Below are 20,635 nucleotides of genomic sequence, written 5' to 3' on the forward strand. Positions count from 1 at the left end.
GAATTTTATTTCTCCTAAAAATACCGCTTGCTAGGAGATTAGCTTTCTTAGTGGTCAGGGAATAAAGCAAAGATAGGTTACCCTGAGAAGAGATTATCTTCAACAGTGGGCATAGTCTTGGTAGGACTTCTGCAAAGATTTGGGGTTCAGAGTTGTCTTTTATTAGCCGTCTGAGGCTTGGGGCTTCAATTCAATTCAAAATTAAATGAGATTACTTAACTGGGAGTTTGAGTCACAGTTTGAGCCATTCAATAGAGGATTATCAGGCTGAGATCTCCAATTGAATGAGACCACTTAACTTGGAAAGGATTTAGTCTGGGAAAGATGTGCTTTTCCCAGGGGAAAGCTTAAGACCTTGAATCACCCTTCTTTCACAGATTAAAGGGGACATAGTTTCAGGGTCCTCTCAAAAGTTAAAGGGGACACAATTTATATTATAACCTATATCAGATTTCTTGCCATCTTAGGGAGGAGAGAAAGAGAGGAAGGAAGGGAAAATATGGAAATCAAAATCTTATAAAAGTGAATGTTGAAAAGTATCTTTACATGTAATTGGAAAAATAAAATATTATAAAAATAAAAATATAGTAAATAAGGTGTGGTTTTTAAAAGATAATGTCTATAAAGTAAATATAAGGTAATTTTGGAGGGTGAGATTCTAGTGATTGAGAGGGAACAGTAAAGATGTTTTGCAGAAGGTGGCATTTGAATTTAAATTTGATGAAAACTAGAGGTGAAGAGGGAGCATATGATAGCCATGGGGAAGAATCTGTGCAAAGTCACAGAAGTGAGATTTGGAAGGTTGAGTGTGAGAGGCAGCAAGAAGGCCAGTTTGACCAGACTAAAGAGTGAGTGAAGGGGAGTAATGTTTTAAAAGAATGGAAAGTTAAATTGGAATTGAATTGTGAAGGGCTTTAAATACCAAATAGAGAAATTTGTATTCAAATCTAGAGCTCATAGTATGTCATGGTCTAGGACTGATCTCTTTTCCTCTCACCCCATCCCTCTGAGACCCAAGAGCTCAACTGGAAAAAGAAACTTCTATTCCAAGGCAGAATTCTAATGTGGGGGCTAGGAGAACTGGGTTATCACCCCAGCTTCAGGCTTCACTTTCTGTATGACTTGAGCCAAGATATGGCATTTGTCTGAGCCCAGATCAAAGGATTGCATTCAGCTTCCACTTTGTTTCATTTATATTTGAGAAGGGAGGAGGATTAAGGAAGGTCCGGGAGTATCTGAAGAGCCCCAACTACTTCCTTCTAACTAACTCTGGCACGCTCTGAGGGATGGAAGGAAGCCAGGAGTGAGAAGTCTTGCTGGCATTCTGGGAGAAGAGAAGAAGAAGAGAAAAGGAGAGGAGAGAACAAGAAAAAAAAGGAGAGAAGAGAGAAGAGGAAAGGAGAAAGGAGAAGAAGAGGTAGCGTACTCCCTGCAACCTTTCCAAATCCCACAAGTCAGAATAATCTTTCTTTCCTTAGGAATTCTCAGTACCATTGACATCTGACTTACAGAGGCACTTAGCATGTTCAATTCATATTATTTTTGTCTGTATCCCACTCCTTGGTCTTCAATATGTCAATGGTTGCAGGACTACTAGTAGATAAAGTGTTGCACTTAAGGACAAGAAGATTTGAGTTTTTATTCTGTCTCACACACTAACTGGATGATTCTGGGAAAGTCACTCACTTTCAGCTTCAGTTTGCTTGTAAAAGGGGAGTAATTGTAGCATCTACTTCTCAGAGGTATTGTGAAGATCAAAAGAGATAGACCTTTGTACAATCCTTTGCATACCTTATGTACTAAATAAATGCTAGTTACTACTCTTACTACAAAAAAAAGAAAAAAAAAGAGGAGAGGTAGATAGAGAAATGCAGAGCATCTTTCCCTTCATTTCCTTCCTCTCGTTCTCTCCTTTCCTCAAGAATTGTAGGTTGTGAAGGGTTGTGAAGGCACATGCAGTACCTAACTGTATCAAGTATCTACTTGATATTTTAGAGAGGTAGCCTCTCCCTTCTTTTCCCTGCTGATTGATTTCAAAGGGTCCATGGATATGAATGGGAAAAATAACACCTTTATTATTACTCACCTCTAACAAATTTATCATTTCCTTCAATTATGTATGTAGGAAACAAACCATAGTAGTATTATAACTGTCTGTAACTTTGCCACTATCTAGAAAATATAACTCTTTTCACATCACATTATAGACCTGTAGCTATACTGTATATAATAATACTCTTTATGCCTACAGATTATATTTCAATGGAATCCTATGTATTTTATTTTATGCTTTTAAAAATATTATTCTGAAATGAGAATTTATAAATTTCACTAGCTTATCAATGTGGTCTATGCTACAAAAAAGGTTAAGCATTCCTGCTGTATATGGAAATGGGACTTTGAATACAGAGAAAGAATCAGCGTGAGATAGAGAACAAAAAGTCTTGTGTCCCAGAAGAGATTTGTAGGGTTTGGGGTTTGGTAAGATTGGACTGAAACAACAAAAAGAGATAACATTCCACAAAATGAGAGCCTTTCAAAGATTGGGGATGACAGAGTTTCTCTTTTGCGACCTTTGAGATGAATATTTTCCTTATTTGTAAATTCAGAGATAATACCTTTGTAATAGCACCTGGTGCTTCTATGTGCCAAGAACTTTGTGGGTCAGCATCAGGGGTGTGCTAGTTAATGTTTAATAAAGAACTCTCCAAAAAAGTGCAGATAATACAGTTTTAATTTCAATTTTTAACATTTTCTCTATCATTTTCTTAAATCTAGAAAATCAATAAAACAATAGATTAAGCCATGATTTATAGCATTTATCAGTCTCTGAGGTGTAAATGATTGCAGTGAAAATTTAACAACTGGTTCTCTAGCTTATAGTTAGCTGGTTTGAACTGTCTCCAGAATACTTCTGGACTTTGAGTCTACACAAAACCTTGAGTCAGGAATCTCCACTGATGTGTGTGCTTTTACAAAGTGAATGGATTTGTTAATTCAAAATGGAAGACAAATAGCTTGGCAAAATAAAGTGGACAACATGTTTAACATATCAAATTGCTTATTGGCTTGGGGAGGGGGAAGGGGGAAGAAAAATTTGGAACATAAAATTTTGTAAAGCTGAATCTTAAAAATATCTTTGTATGTATTTGGAAAAATAAAATGCTATTGAAAAAAGAAAAAAAATCCAAAAGACAAAATAAGTGGATAAGTAAAAATTCCATATATACATGGAGTATACAAAGTCTGTAATCACTAGGGAATTTACACATGTATGAAAGAATGAATGAAAAAGGATTAAGCAATTAGGATGTACTGTGTTAAGTGACAGGATACAAATTGCTATTTTCCTTCAAGGACCATGAAGAAATAGATGCACCAGGATAGTCCTGGGAGAGTAAGACAGATTTGATAGAAATTTTATGGGCTATTGCATTCCTACGTGACCTTGGGTAGATCTATTAAGCTATCTAGCTCTCCATTTTGTGACCTGTAAAATTATAAGATTAAAGAGGCAAAATGATATAATAGAGAACCAAGAATCTTTGGGTTCAAATGTTAGATAACTATGTTGTGTGCTTTCCCCAGCTACAAAATGAGGATGTTGGATTGAATGACCTCTAAGGTCTCCACTAAAGTTTGAAATCCTTATTACCTTACTCATTAGTCACTCATTCAGTCCTTATTAAGTACCTGTTGTGGGCAGGGCATTATTCTGGACACTTGGGAATACAAAATGATTAAATAAGACAGTGGCCTTGCCTGAAGAGCTCATGGTACAAGGAAGGGGCTAACACAAACACATGTATCTATTTTTTTTGGGAGGGAAAGAACATGGAATCTTTGATTTTAACTATGGGATAGAACTCCAGGTGTGTCACTGCCTTCCACCAGTTCTACAACTTGAAGTCCTGGGAAGTTCCTGAGGCATTTGCCTGAGGAAATGTCAAGAATCGCCTAGGGTCATGCAGTGAATATTTGCCAAAGGTAGATCTTGAATATCATCTGACTGATTTTTAGGCTACTATGCTATAGCTGTCCTGGATAATTATATTACACAAAACTACATAGAGGAACACAAAGTGCTAGATGAGATATATCTAAGCAGGATATATAGGATTCCTTAAATACTTTTGGCTCAGTCACAGTGGATCGCAGAGACTTGGACTTTGAAACATGTAGGGAAATAGAGGCGAGAGTCAGAGGAGTAGGAGGGGGAAGGGGACTAGAATAGGAGAAAATGGAAAATGGAAACATAGGAATCTAATAAGGAAGTAACCTGACCTCTCAGCAGGTGTCCCAACTCCATTTGCTTGCTCTCTCACATTTCTACTCTAGAGGAAGGCTAAGTATTCCTTGGACAATCCTCTATTTCCTCCTTTCAGTCCTGACTGTTTAATAGACCAAGGGAGAGAACCGAGCCTGAGAAGGTAAGGCCAAGGTAAGGATCCTGTTCCCCTCCCAGACGTTGGCCAGAAGAGCTCAGGTTTCAGCTCCTTAGCACAGAGGAGCTGTATTGGAGGGTTCATCCCAGATCCTAGAATTTAAGGTCTGAGTATTGATGACTTGCATCTTCTCTCCTTTCTTTTCCTCAGATGTTCTTGACCCTTTTCCTCCTGGGAAATTCAGTTCCTGTTATTCAAGGTAATTTATGGCTCTATCCATGCTGTAATGGACCCATGGAACATGTCTCCCGGGAGTCAGGGGAGAATGGTTCAGCTCTTCCCTAAGGATGCTTAGGGCAGAGCTAGTTGCTAGGAGACACACCCCATGATTTCTTCCCATGTGAATGGGAGCTCATTGCAAGTTGGGATAGTTTCATTCCTTTGCACTTGTGTTCCCAACATCTGGCATAGTGGCTGACACATAGTAGGTGCTTAATAAATACTTCTTTAAAAATTATTTTATTTTATTTTTGGCAAGGCAATCATGGTGAAGTGACTTGCCCGGGGTCACACAACTAGTAAGTGTTAAGTGTTTGAGGTTGGATTGGAATTCAGTTCCTCCCGACTTCAGGGTTGGTCATCCAGCTGCTCCTTAACAAATTCTTCTTAATTGATTGGAAAAAGATGGAATGGAAAGAATGTTAGACTTAAGATCAAGAACAATCTAATTTTAAATCCTGTTTCTGATGCTGAGTGATCCTAGGCATTTAATTCTCTTGATTTTGTTACCTGTAAATAGTAACATTTGTAGTACCTTTCCTTATATGGTTGTTGTAAGAATCAACTGAGATAATGTCTGGCTATAACTTACTGAAAGGACCCCCAAGACTCCAAGTACTTAAGGAATGTCAGCTTCCATTATTGGGATTATTGAGAGATGAGAGGACATCATCTCAGTTTTCTCTTTTTAAAAATGGGGATACCAATCCCTACCCTAACTTCCTCAGTTGGCTATTGTGTGAAAAATCCCTTTCTCATGTATGATGCTGTCACGATTATTAGATGGGAAATCTAGGGAAAAGAGATGGAGAGTTTTTTAAATTTTAATTTTGCTGTTTAATATCTTCAGATCTATCTGTATTCTCTGCTACCACCTACTGGCATGTCATAGTAAGTCTCTCAGTAAGCCAAAGAATCTGAGTGATCACACTCTGGTTGTTGAATAAAAGCCAGCAGACATCCTAGATTAATATTGAACTTGCTCTTCTCACCAAATTTCTCATAGTACTCACTAGAAGTCCTTGTTCCTAGCCAACTATCTGATTTGGGATTAGAAAATTTCAATTCCCAATAATAGAATCCCCTGCAAACCCATACAGGAGTTATGTAAAGGCTAAGGCAAAAGCATTCTCTTCAGCTTGTGATGTTTCCTTATGAGAATGAAATAAACTTAGGATCAACAACAGAAAGGTTAGGTAAAGCTGGCTTTACTCCTGTCTTTAGTACAAATATCTGTCAGCAATGAAACAACTGAATTTTGTGCTAGTTCTGGCAAACTCCAACCTGTTTGTCCTCTCTAAACCTTTATAACTTCCCTCATGAGTTATTGAAGAAATCTTGATAAATTGTTAAGTTTATTAAGAAATGTCAGCTGTAATGATTCTTTTCAAAAATGATTCTGAATTTTTAGGTGATGAAGATTCTGTCATTGGCATTTTCCAAATTTTTTTTTTTGATTGAGAGGAAGGAACATATTTCATTACTTAAGTGCTCATAGGGTAGAGAATAAAGCTTCCTTGAAAGATATAATAATAGAGATAACCTGAACCAGCCCTCTATTTTTATCATTTATATCCAAGAGGAGGACGTGAGCTATTTCAATGGGTTGTATACTGTTGTGAAGGAGATCCAACCTAGAAACTACATTGAGGGGGACTCCATCTTAATGGTGAGGTCCTCCAGACACACTTATTTCTAATTGATATTGTGCTGCTTGGAGCAAGACCTTGCATATTGCAGATTCTTTGAAATGAGAGACATGCTTATTTCAGAGTCTGGCCTTATTATTCCCACAGGCAAGGTCAAACAGATGAAGAATGGACTTATTGTGCAGATAATGACATGAAGTTGAAAGGACAAACTACAGATCTCCCCCTTCATTACTTATATTTTGGACAGACATTGACCATGGATAGTGAACTTAGCCTTGTGAGAGAAAGAGTTGAATTGCCTTTGGAACATGGCAAAGTTCTTTAAATAATCAAGCTTCTCCCTAAAATAAAATCCTCCCCTTTTAATGCTAATATTCTTCTAGTACTGTTGTGTAGTTGGAAGTCATGGTCCATGGTAGTTTCAGAAGAAAAAAGGGATTAGACATGCCCATGTTGGATATGAGCAGAATAGTAAACAAAGAAAGAAATACCAAGGTGAGTAGCATATCAAATGTTTTGAAAGAAACCCAGTTATTCTTAATGGTTAGGTAGTTTTGGTCACGGTTTCCTTATTTGTGAAATGATGGTATTAGACCAGATGGTTCTGAGGTCCTCTCTAACTTTATATCTGTATAATAATTAAGGAAAAAAGGTGGTCATGTGACAAGAATGAGATATAACTGTAGTTAGGAAGATGTGAATTTGAATCTGTTCTCAGACATTTAATAGCTGTGTGACACTGGACAAGTCTCTTCTGTATGTTTCAGTATTTTCATCTGAAAATGGGAATTATAATAATACCTACACCCCAGGCAAACTTTAGGACTCTATGTAAATTCTGCTGTTGTTATTATAACTGATGGATAGTCTGCTTTCTCAGTTGATACTTTTGAAATGTCAAGGGAAAGCCAGGAAGGACCTCAGCACGTTGAGTGGATTATAGTGGTGAATGTAGAAAAGGATATGGGAAAGAGTCACACGGAATGGGCTAGCATGACTGGGTTATGACTAATGTTATTAGAATGAATGAATAAATACATATCTCATAGGGCAGACACTGTGCCCAGAACTATCCTACCCTTCACTCTAAGCTAACAGTAATTCATTCTTTCTTTTCTCTTTAATGCATCTGCCCCCTCCCCACACCTTGAAGTAAGTGCAGGTCCCTGTGATGGATGTCTTAACCTGTAACCAGAAATACCATCTGAATTCCTCCATTCCAGATTCTGAGAAGATTGTCCTTGATAACATGATCTGTGCTGGTGAAGCTGACAAGAACTCCTGCCAGGTGAGAGGCTCTCTGTGATTGCTCCTCTCTGCCATCCTTTCCCTAATTTTAGATTGAATTTAGGAATTCTGTTCATTCTATGTCTAGTTTTCTGAACCCCAGTTTTCTTGTCTATACATGAAATAACTATAACACAGGGTCTTTAAGTGCTTTCTTGCCTCTAACCATCTAAGATTGCCTGAGCTTCCCAGAAGATATCCCACACTTAGGTCAGAAAGGTAGGGATCTGGCCCCATCTCCTTGCTTAGTGGATAGCAAAAGAATGTCCTTTTGTTAAAGTAGGTTACACTTGAAGTGAGAATGCTTCTAAGGTGCAGTTTTGGCTCTGACACTGACTAGTTTTGCAAACTTTTTCATCTTCATATTCAACTCACTGGTCCATTTTACAGCCTCAGGTTCATTTTCTGTCCTAGATGGCTTTTGGTTCACTACCCTCAATATAATTCTGTAGTCTTTTAGGAAAGTAGATATTTCTTTCTCTTTTAAAAGTAAAGAGCAGGTGATAGTCTTTAACCAATAATTAAAATAAATTTGTCCCCTCAAAAGCAACCCTCATCCTTCTGAAGTTATGCAAAGACCTTCCAGGCCATCTGCCTATGCTAGATAGTTACATGATTCCTGAATAAAACCCTAAGAAACTTGTACAAGCAGGATTCATGATTTGGAATTCACAGTGAAAGTGAAGTAGCTACCTTACTGCCCTTCTCTAGTTTTATAAACTCACCAGTGTAATGGAGCTGAGGGGCTATGCACTGGTATGGATAGGAAGTCCCCAAAACAAAGTTCTGATGCAGTCCAGCCCTCTGTAGGTAGGTCCTCTGAACACAGCCTTCTCTTCAGCCCCTAAGCCTCACTTCTTCAGCAAGATCTTTTTAAACACAAATCTACTTACATCAAAGATCCTTGGACATGCTCCCTTCAGCTGAATACTCTGAGCATAACTCCGACTGCAGGGAAATCTTGACAATTTTGTAATTATTTTTTAACTTGCTTAAGACCTGGGTCAAAGCTGGTGTACTTTTTTTTAGAATATCCTATGGGCTGAAGATCAGAGCCAAGCACCTGACCTTGTGAGGAGCTGTCTTATGACTGGACCTCCTGATCTATATTGGAAACAACTCTCAATTCAAGGATTCCACATTTTTTGGCCACCATGTTCCTCTCCATTTTCTTCCCTGTATTATCAACTTGTAATCATCAAGTCTCCATAGGCAGAACCTCAGACTTCAAAACTTGAGAACATCTCAATAAACAAAAAAAGGGCGAGATGTTCAGACCTGTGGGAGAGGAAGAATTTATGACCAAAGAAGAACTAAAGGTCATTATTGATCACAAAATAGAAAAATTTGATTATATCAAATTGAAAAGTTTTTGTACAAACAAAACTAATGCAGATAAGATTAGAAGGGAAGCAATAAACTGGGAAAACATTTTTACAGTCAAAAGTTCTGATAAAGGCCTCATTTCCAAAATATATAGAGAATTGACTCTAATATATAAGAAATCAAGCCATTTTCCAATTGATAAATGGTCAAAGGATATGAACAGACAATTTTCAGATGAAGAAATTGAAACTTTCTAGCCATATGAAAAGATGCTCCAAGTTATTATTAATCAGAGCAATGCAAATTAAGACAACTCTGAGGTACCACTACACACCTGTCAGATTGGCTAGAATGACAGGGAAAGATAATGCAGAATGTTGGCGGGGATTTGGGAAAACTGGGACACTGATACATTGTTGATGGAATGGTGAATACATCCAGCCATTCTGGAGAGCAATTTGGAACTATGCCCAAAAAGTTATTAAATTGTGCATACCCTTTGATCCAGCAGTGTTTCTACTGAGCTTAAATCCCAAAGAGATTCTAAAAGAAGGAAAGAGACCTGTATGTGCAAGAATGCTTGTGGCAGCCCTCTTTGTAGTCTCCTAAGAACCTCCTAAGTGCCAAATTCCACAGGATCATGTGTAGGACTGTTGTAGAACAGCTGTAGAACAGAGTAGTGGGGCTTATATGTCATGAGGTGAGACTCAGGAAGGATGGCTCTCTACTATAATCTCCACACACCGAGGAGGTAGATTATTGACCAACGTTGTGAGATGCTTATAAAAAGGGAGAAAAGGGAAGAGACATTATGACACATACTCAGATCATCTCTGATGCTATTTTTCTGCAGAGAAGATGTTTCCAAGTCTGCTTCTGGGAGAGTAATGATGAATAATGAAGTGCCTTATAAAGATTTTGGAGAATCTGTAAATGTAGTGTTTCAGTCTACCAATCACACAGTGAATAGGAGGCTCTTTGAATGTCTCTGAAATCAGTCATAGAGCCTTTATTTATATAGGGACCAGGAAAATCTATGTACTGATGATCTATGCAAGCTTCCTGGGAAATGCATGCCAGCCTGTCCCATTTGGATGGGTAGCATCTAAGGTGCTCTATACATATTCCATATATCCATTAAATTTGAAACTCTAATATTAAAGTTCATTCTGGGTGAAAGCCACTGTTTTCTGTTCTAATGCCACTTATTCTCTCTATTTACAAGAAGAAAGAAATCAGGAAGAGGATATCAGTCAATTATATTGGAGCAGGTAACTTTCTTTTTTTTTTAAATTAAAGCTTTATATTTTCAAAACATATGCATGAATGATTTTTCTTCCTTTTTAAAAATTTTAAATAATTAATTTGTAGCGAGCTGTCGTCTCCAGAAGCTGCCGGATCGCTCTCTGGGAAGAGATCTGCTGTGTCTACTCAAATCTTTCAGACAGATTCTTCTTCCTGTAGTGAACCGTTGTCTCCAGGCAGTTGCTGTTAACTCTTGTCCAGAGAAGTGACTTCCCTTCCTGCAGAGAGCCGACTTCCCTTCCTTCAGAGAGCTGCGTCAAGCCTGATGTAATGCAGAGTCTTCTTCTTGAATCCTGGCTCTGAATCTCCTCCAGCTCTTATCCTTCTCCAGGCAGACTGACTTTCCAGGCCCACTGTTGCCTCTTTTTATCCTCCCAGAGAATGGGGGTGGGATAATGCAAGGGCTTCTGGGAAGAACCACTTCAGCCAATGAGCTTGCTCCTTCTATCAAGTCAACTTGAGTTCTCACCTTGTCATTGTCCAGACAACCTGAATTCTCACCTTGTCACTGTCCAGACAACCTGAATTCTCACCTAGTAATCCTAACATTAATTAATTAAATTAATTTTTACAAAAATTTTATGCATAGGTAATTTTTCAGCATTTACAATTGCAAAACCTTTTGTTCCAACTTATCCCCTCCTTCCCCCCACTCCTTCCCCCAAATGGCAGGTTGACCAATACATGCCAAATATGTTAAAGTATAAATTAAATACAATATATGTATACATGTCCAACAGTTGTTTTGCTGTACAAAAGAATTGGACTTGAAACAGTGTACAATTAGCCTGTGAAGGAAATCCAAAATGCAGTCAGACAAAAATAGAGGGATTGGGAATTCTATGTAGTGGTTCATAGTCATCTCCCAGAGTTCTTTCGCTGGGTGTAGCTGGTTCAGTTCATTACTGCTTTATTGGAACTGATTTCGTTCATCTCATTGTTGAAGAGGGCCTGGTGCATGGATGATTTTTCAACATTAACCCTTGCAAAATCTTGTGTTCCTATTTTCCCTCCCTTCTTCCCATCCTCTCCCCTAGATGGCAAGTAATACAATATATGTTAAACATGGTAAAAATATATGTTAAAACCAATATATGCAGACATATTTATACAGTTATCTTGCTGCATAAAAAATCAAATCAAAAAGAAAAAAAAAACGAGAAAGAAAATAAAATGCAAGCAAACAACAACAAAAAGTGAAAATACTATTATTGTGGTCCACACTCAGTTCCCACTCTGTGTGTAGATCACAAGATCATTGGAATTGGTCTGAATCATCTCCTTGTTGAAGAAAGTCACATGCATCAGAATTTATTATCATATAGTCCTCTTGTCATGTATAATGATCTCCTAGTCCTGCTCATTTCACTCAGCATCATTTCATGTAAGTCTCTCCAGGTCTCTCTGAAATCATCCTGCTGGTCATTTCTTAGAGAGCAATAATATTCCATAACATCTCCAACTGATGGGCATCCACTCAGTTTCCAGTTTCTGGCCCCCTGATCTTAGGAATGCTATTGATCTAATAATCTGTTTGTTAATAATTCTAAACTCTCCTGGCTTTAGAAACATAATAATATAGTTATATATTTCTTCCCCTAGCTTTTAGGGAAGATGTAGAAGTAATCCTGAGGCTCCCTGACTTTAGGAGTGCTATTATTTGAACAATCTTTTTGTCAATAATCCTAAAGTTTCCTGGCTTTAAGAAAACTATAGTATAGTCTTGTAAACATTGCTGACTGTCAGATAAACAATCTGTTGGTCAGTGATAATAAAGTCCTTGAAACATTAGTGAATAGACCACTCTTCAAACCTTTGTGTAAGCCATAAAATTAGCAAATAAACATGAAACTTCTCATCTAACTTTTTCTTATAAATTTATCTCCTTGCATCTGATTCTTTGTTAATACTTTTGGAACTTAGATCACTGTTGTCTGTGTAATAAATCTTTGCCCCTTAACTTGAACACAAACTGAGTTTGTTAATTCTTTTGCCATACCTGTGACACTGACCCAGGGACCCTAACATTATTGGGGTGTCATTCACCCTCAATAATCTCAATGCCAGGCTTCCTTCCAGCCAGTAGAGTTTACTAGAGTGGCTAAGATTTTAAAAAAATATATTTTATTTCCCTGTTCTCAACTACATGTTAAAATAATTTTTTAAAAACATTAAAAAAAAAAAGTTCTGAGTTTAGGATTTTCTTTATAAACTCTCAGAACTTTTTTTAATCCTTCTCTCTCTTGCAATCTTTTGCCTCAGTTTTTAGCTATTTTTAACTCCTTAATAGGTGTTGCCTTAGGCAAACTGAGAACAGGGAAAGACCTTTGTTTAAAAAGGCCAAGGTCTTCCAGTGCATTGGGGCCATTGTCAGCCATCTGGATCTATATCTAGACTTTGGGTTATGATGACACTGGAGGAGAGAATGAGGCTGATGACTCAGTTCAACTTTGCTTCGCTTAAATACAATTCAATTCAAGCCGTGTCATTGGTCCTCTTCTAGAAGAAAGGACAAACACTAATAGGATACAATGGAAAATGTTTTTAACTCTTTGACCTAGGTGCAGAGAGGCGGGATATTATTTGCCTCAGGTCATTCAGCTAATATGGTACAGAACTCGGAAGTCAATCCTTGTCCCTTGGCTCCTGGAGCATCCTGATAGAAGCCAGCTCTCTGAAAGATATGACACACTTTTAAATTTGATTGTTATTTACCTTTTCTTCAGCCCTTTCTTACTTCTAGAAATCAATAAAATAATAAACCAAGCCTTCACTTGTAGAGTTTGTTTATTTCTGTGGCATAAATGCTCACAATTAAAATTTCATAATGAGCCGGAGCTGGTACAAGCTGGCACCTGTACAAGCCAGGTCAGAGTGCCCGCTGAAGCCTCATCAATGTCTTCAGCTTCCCAGTGTTTCCAAACCCCACGCTTTTCCTTTTCCCCTTTTTTTGTTGCTTTTTTCTTGCTCCAGGAATCCCTTAACGCCCAGGAGAATAGGCCCTGAGTCATCTAAATACCCTGAAAGGAAGAGAACCCTATCTTCCATATTTGAAGGACTATCATATGGAACAGCAATTAGCTTGATTTTGCTTGTTCTCAGAGGGCAAAAATACCACCGGATGGATGAAAATCAACATTGGGGACCAAACCAACAAGTATTTGTTAAAAGTGTTTACTGTAAGACATGCCCTGAGATAAGTACCAGGGATACAAACATAATCTGACTCCCAAGCTCTTTGGTATGGGGGTCCTTCCTCTTGGTGGAGACCAATGACTTGTAGCAGGGTCAGGGTGTAGTTGAAAGCCAGGATGTTGGCCAGTTTTAAAGATGCAGGCATTCGATAAAGGAGGTCATCCTACCCTTGTGGCTGGGAGCACAAGACTCTCTGTCAGGCAATTGGGACATGTTCCAAAGGACCTTCAAGGATACCTCTATCTTAGGAGAACTGAGGCTCAGGTTAGACCAGAATACACAAAGAAGGAAGAAAAATCCTAAAAGCAAAAAGTAGCCCTGCTTTTCAGAAACTCACAGTCTAATGGAGGAGACACTATGCTAAGGGCATATCCTATACCAATAGGTATAGGATAAACTGGAGATAATTTCAAGGAGAAGGCATTAAGATTAAGGAGGTTTGGGAAAGGCTTCTTTTAAAAGAAATAAGTTACTATTACCTTACTAGTACCTTAAATAAGTTTTCCCTTTTATTTCAGGGAAAAAACAAAAAAAATTAAAATTCAGATAGCACATCTATTACAAAATGGATAGAAGTTTCATTTAATTTCTAGTAAAGTTTCCAATTTTGGAATATAACAGATTAAAAAAAAAGTTATATTAAAATTAATCAGTGTTTAATTTGTGAAATTCCATAAATTTTGACTAGATGTTCCAATCAATTCTAATTATTTTGTTGTTGTTGTTGTTTCCCAATTCACACAAATGAGCCTGGAAATGAGTTAAGTGCAAGTTTTTGCTTCAAGATGCAGGCCTTCACTTTAAAATTTTTACTGACATAGCCTCCAGAAGGTTGACTCCCAATAAGGCAAATGCAGGTTATTTGCTGCCAGAGGTTTAAAAAAATTTTTTTTTTAAAGTGGCAGCAAACATTTTCTGTTTTCACAAAGTTCCCAAACTCTTAAATCCTCTGTAGACACTATCAATGGAAACAGATTATAACTTCCTTCTTCCTTTCTATATATATAGGGAAGCTTTGATCAAACCTATCATATCTCAAATAATCTTCACTGCACCAAGTATATTTTCTTTCCTTCTATTAGCACTCCATACATCTATACAGTTTTGCTGTAATTAGGGAAGGACGGAAGAGGGAAGAAAGTGTGGCTGGAGCCAGGTGGTAGTTTCAGGTGTTAGGATCATAGGGCCTGATCCTCCTGCCCCCCAACAATGTTGGCAAGATATGGTTGCTGCCTCCTACATTTCTACCAGATGGAGCAGAATCCAAGTTTCCCTCCAGTTCTCTAGTATTCTATTTTCCTTTTCTTGTAGGCTTTGGGTGTAGGAACTTTGATTTTATCTTCTTTTGATTATATGTTTTGAACTTCCTTGTCATAATAGTAGCTTTTTATGGTTAGAAGAATCTTTCTTCTGCTGTCTGCTCATTTTCCTGGCCTATTACTTGGCTTTTAACTCTTTATTAAAGTAGGGCTTGTGGAGAGTGCACTGTCCCAAGTTTGAGGGATTTTGTGCAGCTGTTTTCAGAGATCCCTCTAGAGATCTGATCACAAACCCTGTTTTCTGCCCTGGAGCTTTTGGGGGGTTCCTGCTCCCCAGCTGTAAGATCTAGTGCACTAAAGCAACAGAGTCCATCCTCAGGGCTAGTGAAGAGCCTCTGGATGCTGCTACTGCCACTGCTGCCCATGTCCACTCCTAGTTTCCAAAGGCACTCTCACACTATTGACAACCTTTCTAGCTGACCTTCCGAGTCTTAGGCCTAGGACTAGGGCCTATAAATATATATGTATAGTATATATATACACATATATGTATGTATATACATAATATATACACATATCTATGTCTAAATACATATGTGCACATAGACCTAGATATGTGTGTATAGATAGAGGCATATATATATATATATATATATATATAAATAAATAAAACTAGGGTAGGATTGAGTATGTGGGCTTTATATATGTACTAAGTATTTTTCTGAGTCACTATTATGACCCATGACTGCCCCTTTTGTCACTTCTGAAGTTTTCTTAAGAAGGTGTGAAATTCCTTTATCAACATCAAGTCTTGTCTTGAGTTGCTCTTTTGATTTGCAAAGATTTTTACAACATGCTTTTAAAGTAATAGAACCACTGTACTTGGACCCTAAACAGTATCAGATGTGTTTGCAAATGAGGTAGAAATGATCTTGCTAAAGAGATCAGACATGAAAAAAGCAGATGGATGAAACCAAACATATGCCCAAAGTACCTCCATTTCAATAGCATTGATTGATCAATTCATAATGTAATGAGAGGAGGTAAAGGTACCAGAAACATAGGAAATAACCTCAGATTTTATTACTACTAAAAACCTGGGGGTAAAAGATTATCAATATATATCAATAGATATATCAATAAATATATCAATTATATATTAACATATAATAATATATTGATAATATATCAATATAAATGAGTTATATTGATAGTTAATTTATCAAAAGTTATATTGGTATAGATTATCAATAGTTATATTGATAAACATGTTAAATGTATTGATAAATATAAATTGATACAGATTATTGAATTATATGGATAAATAAATGCCTGATTTATGTTGTATATAAAATTTTCATGAGAATTAGCTATCGATCTTTTGAGGATATCACTCATGAGGATCAATTTGGAGCAAACTGGCATTTGCAAGCAATATTACAAAGTAGTACACATCTTTACCATCTCACAAAGGAATGAAATGAAAGGTTGTAGAAAGTAAAAAATTCTATTGTGCTTGGCGATTATAAAAGAAAGATACAAAACAAAAACAATCTGTTTTTTAGAGTAAAATACTATCTTAATGACTCTCTTCCAATTTGACATCTTCTATCCATACATTAAATTATTCAAGATTCATTGAAAGGCACCCCAACAGATATATTTGTTCAGTGATCTGAGGGTCATTTATATAATCACAAATATCAAAGGAAGCCAAATGATATATATTGACTCTCTATGGATAGTGAGATCTTCCAGTTAATTGTATTTGTATATGAATTCATGCTAGATTTAATAAGGCTTGGAACACAGAGCTTCCTGGATTAAAAAAATGACTATTCAAAAGAGTTTGACCTTGTTATCTACAAGAAAAACCAAATGAATGGAGAAAGATTATTATCAAGGTTCTCTGATATAGTTAGATAACCTATAAAAGTTATTTGGTAGTTGTTATATATTTATCTTGGACAGGCAGTACAAAGGAAGGAAGGAAACAAGCATTTATTAAGCATCTACTTGGGTCAGGGTATTGTGTTAAGCACTTTACAAATACTGCCTCATGTGATCTTCATAATGACTCTGGGAGGAAAGTACAATTATAATCTTCACTTTTTTTTTTCTAAACCACCCAGAGAATAGAAGCATATCTAATAAGTATCTGAGACCAAATTTGAATTCAGGTCTTCTTAACTTAATTACTAGCTAGTCTAGTATTCTATTCATTGTAGCACCTAGATGTTTTTGGCTGTTTCAGAGAGAGAATGAGTTGGGTCTAGGATTAAATAAAAATAGGGTGGTGGATTAGATTGTTCTGGGAAATTTCAAAGCCCAAATTTCCTCCAGAAACTGAGGTTCATTTTAAATAATAAGTTTTAATTGATGTCTTCTGCTATTTCTATCTCCATAGTTCTCCCAAGTGTTTGTCTTTCTACATATAACATATAAAAATTTTTATTTTTTAAAGCTTTTTATTTTTAGAACATATGCATAGATAATTTTCAACACTCACCCTTGCAAAACCTTATGTTCCAAAATTTTTTTTCCCTCCCTTCCACTCCCTTCCCTAGATGGCAAGTAATCTGATATATGTTAAATATGGGCAATTCTTTTATACATATTTCCACAATTATCATGCTGTATAAGAAAAATCAAATCAAAAAAAGGAAAAAAACGTGAAAGAAAACAAAAAGCAAGCAAACAACAAAAAAGTGAAAATTCTATGTTGTGATCCATATACTCAGTCCCTATAATCCTCTCTCTGGATGTCGATAGCTCTCTTCATCACAAGGCATTGGACCTGGGTTGAATCACCTCACTGTTGAAAAGAGCCACATCCATCAGAATTGATCATCATATAATCTTATTGTCACTGTGTACAATGTTCTCTTGGTTCTATTCACTTCACTTAGCATTAATTCATATAAGTCTTTCCAGGCCTTTTTGAAAACACCCTGCTGATCATTTCTTACAAAACAATAATATTCATATACCATAACTTATTCAGCCATTCTCCAACTGATGGGCATCCATTCAATTTCCACTTCCTTGCTACTACAAAAAGGGCTGCTACAAACATTTTTGTACATGAGGATCTTTTTTCCTTTTTTATGATCTCTTTGGGATACAGACCCAGTAGAGATACTTTTGGATCAAAGGGTATGCACAGTTTGAAAGCCCTTTGGGCATAGTTCCATATTGTTCTACATAATCATTGGATCAATTCACAACTCCACCAGTAATGTATTAGTGTCCCAGTTTTCTTTCATCCCCTTCAACATTCAACAAATGATATTTTTAAAGAGGGGAAAAAATCAGCACAAATGATCAATATATAAAATCTGAAAATGTGCAATATATAACAGTTATGAACTTACCACTACCACCAAATAGTGCAGCGCAATTTCTCATACCTAGTCATTTGATTCCTGCATCTTCTTTATAATTTTTATAATTTTTATTACATTTACTTTTGATTTTTTGGCAAATCTTTTTTCCATTTACTTTATATGTATGTAGATTGTAGTTTTGGTTCTGCTTACTTCATTTTGCATCATTTCTTTTACTACAAATATGTTACTAATGCTTCTTTGACTGTAAGCCATTCAGCACCACAGTTTCTGAAGAATTTTAAAATGAGGGAAGTGGAGGCACGCATGAGAGATATAAATAAACTATAATGCAGTGTCAATGAAGAACTTCTTAAAAAAAAAGTGGAGTGACAGATGGCATCAGGAAAATGTATGACCAAAAAAGAAGATTGTCTGGTCAGGATAATTGGTGGATAACCTTTGTACTAAATTTGGACTATTATGGTCATCTTGATATAAGGAGAAAGCAAGGAAGAGTAATAAATACAACAAACATTTATTAAGTGCTTACTATGTACCTGTCACTGTGCTAAAGTTCTGGGGATACATATAAGAAAAAGAAAGACAATCCTGCCCTCAAGAAGCTTACAATCTAATGGTAAAAAGAAGCTGAAAGGAGTGAGGCAAGTTACTTCGCACAGAGGCATGGCATTTGTGGAGTTGAATCCAAGTAGTGAAACTTATGGGACATAAAGAGTTGATTAGGTTTCTAAGCCCTCTTTTTTTTCTTATTATAACTTTTTGTGGCAGAAGAACATGATTTTGCCTTTGTACACTCATTATTTTCTTTTTTTTTTTTAATTTTAAAGCTTTTTATTTTCAAAACATATGCATGGATAATTTTTCAACATTGACCCTTGCATAGCTTTGTGTTTCAGATTTTCCCCTCCTTTCCCCTACCCTTTCCCCTAGATGGCAAGCAATCCAATATATGTTATACATGTTAAAATATATGTTAAATCCAATATGTGTAAACATATTTATACAATTCTCTTGATGCACAAGAAAAATCAGATCAAAAAGGAAAGAAAATGAGTAAGAAAACAAAATACAAGTGAACAATAACAAAAAGAATGAAAATGCTATGCCATGATCCACACTCAGTTCCCACAATCCTCTCTTTGGGTGTAGATGGCTCTCTTTGTCACAAGATCATTGGGACTGGCATCAATCTTCTCTGAGCCCTCTTTAAATGAAAGCATTTAGTGTAGCCTCTATAGTAAATTTATGGGAGAACATGAAAAATGTTGCACAGCATGGGCAAGTATGAATAGGTTACATTGTTGGAAGGAACATTTTGTTGCTGGATCTGTTATCAATGAGTCTATGGATCTAGTGGATATTTCGTTGAATCGATGTTTGGGAGAATCTCTTGGGGGAGATTGGTCCTGCAATTATACCAACACTTGAATAAACTTGATTTAGTGCATTCTGAGTTGAAGTGCTAATAAGCCTCTCTTCTTATCACTTAATTTGTGATGCTATTTGAATGCATTTTTTTTTTTTTTTTTGCTACGAGGTGGGCATTAAGGTATACATATCTGCAATTGGCTTGAAGTAGGGAGGATGCCATTTTCCTCTCAGGGCCATGAATGAGTGAATGAGGATTATGAGATGGATAGCCAAAAGAGGTAAGGATTTTGGGAGTGAACACCTGGTCAGAAGACCCACGTGTTCACTACCAAACTCTTTACCTCTTTTGGCTATCCATCTCGGCTTGGCCACCAAGGCTAGGAAGCCAGGGTGAAGAGCGCCAGGTTAAAGAGAGTGACTGCTGCCTGCAGTGGGCTTACATAGGGCCTGTGAGGTCACACACACAGCCAACCAGCGAGAGAGTCACCCATTACGAAGCTATCTCAAAATGGCCAGGATCCCACTTACAAGGCAGTCCTATATCCACAGAGATTACTTCTGGGCAACTCAATCTCTCGATGCACTGTGGCGCCCATTTAAAGGGCCCTTACAATTCCCTTTCTCTTGTTTTGCAGGAACCGCACATCTCACCAAGCTAAACTTTTAGCACCAGCTATAGTTCACTTGATCCATGAGATGACAGTGTTATGCCCAAGGAGGTACAAAGCAGCAGATCCGTAAAAAGAAGTATGACAATGAGAACCAGGCTCAACAGTGGCCAAGTGTCCAACCCATTCATCAAAGTCATACTCGAGATAATAAGCCAAAGAGGTTGGATGCCAATGAGGTAGGATGTCAACACTGAGGTGGGAAGTCAACAAGGTAAAACATCACAATTCTAGTTAACTATTAAATATCAGTGAGGTAGGTTGTCACAATTCTAGTTACATTTATCACAGTTCTAGACCAATTCTAGTTTCTTACAATTTTCTGTTGCACTTTTCACAATTCTAGAGCAATTCTAGCTTATCACAATTCTCTATTGCACTTTTCACAATTCTGGAACAATTCTAACTTATCACAATTCTCGATTGCACTTTTCACAATCCTAGAACAATTCTAGCTTATCACAATTCTCAATTGCACTTTTCACAATTCTGGAACAATTCTAGCTTATCACAATTCTCTATTGCACTTTTCACAATCCTAGAGCAATTCTAGCTTAT

General features: G+C 36.9%; 1 long non-coding RNA gene across 2 annotated transcripts; it reads left to right on the top strand.

Annotated features, from left to right (window-relative positions):
• The first annotated feature begins 1,086 nt into the window (after positions 1–1,086).
• Positions 1,087–12,295, top strand: LOC141549783 (uncharacterized). 2 transcript variants are annotated; one of them, XR_012484438.1, is made up of 5 exons: positions 1,087–1,417; positions 4,596–4,644; positions 7,470–7,604; positions 10,155–10,200; positions 10,301–12,295. It is a non-coding gene; the product is annotated as an uncharacterized LOC141549783 (long non-coding RNA). The 2 variants fall into 2 exon arrangements; XR_012484439.1 differs by lacking the exon at positions 1,087–1,417 and adding an exon at positions 4,227–4,430 and having other exon boundaries at positions 7,540–7,604.
• The last annotated feature ends 8,340 nt before the right edge of the window (positions 12,296–20,635 follow it).

The sequence above is a fragment of the Sminthopsis crassicaudata genome, chromosome 1 (assembly GCF_048593235.1).
Source record: "Sminthopsis crassicaudata isolate SCR6 chromosome 1, ASM4859323v1, whole genome shotgun sequence".
NCBI lineage: Eukaryota > Metazoa > Chordata > Mammalia > Dasyuromorphia > Dasyuridae > Sminthopsis > Sminthopsis crassicaudata.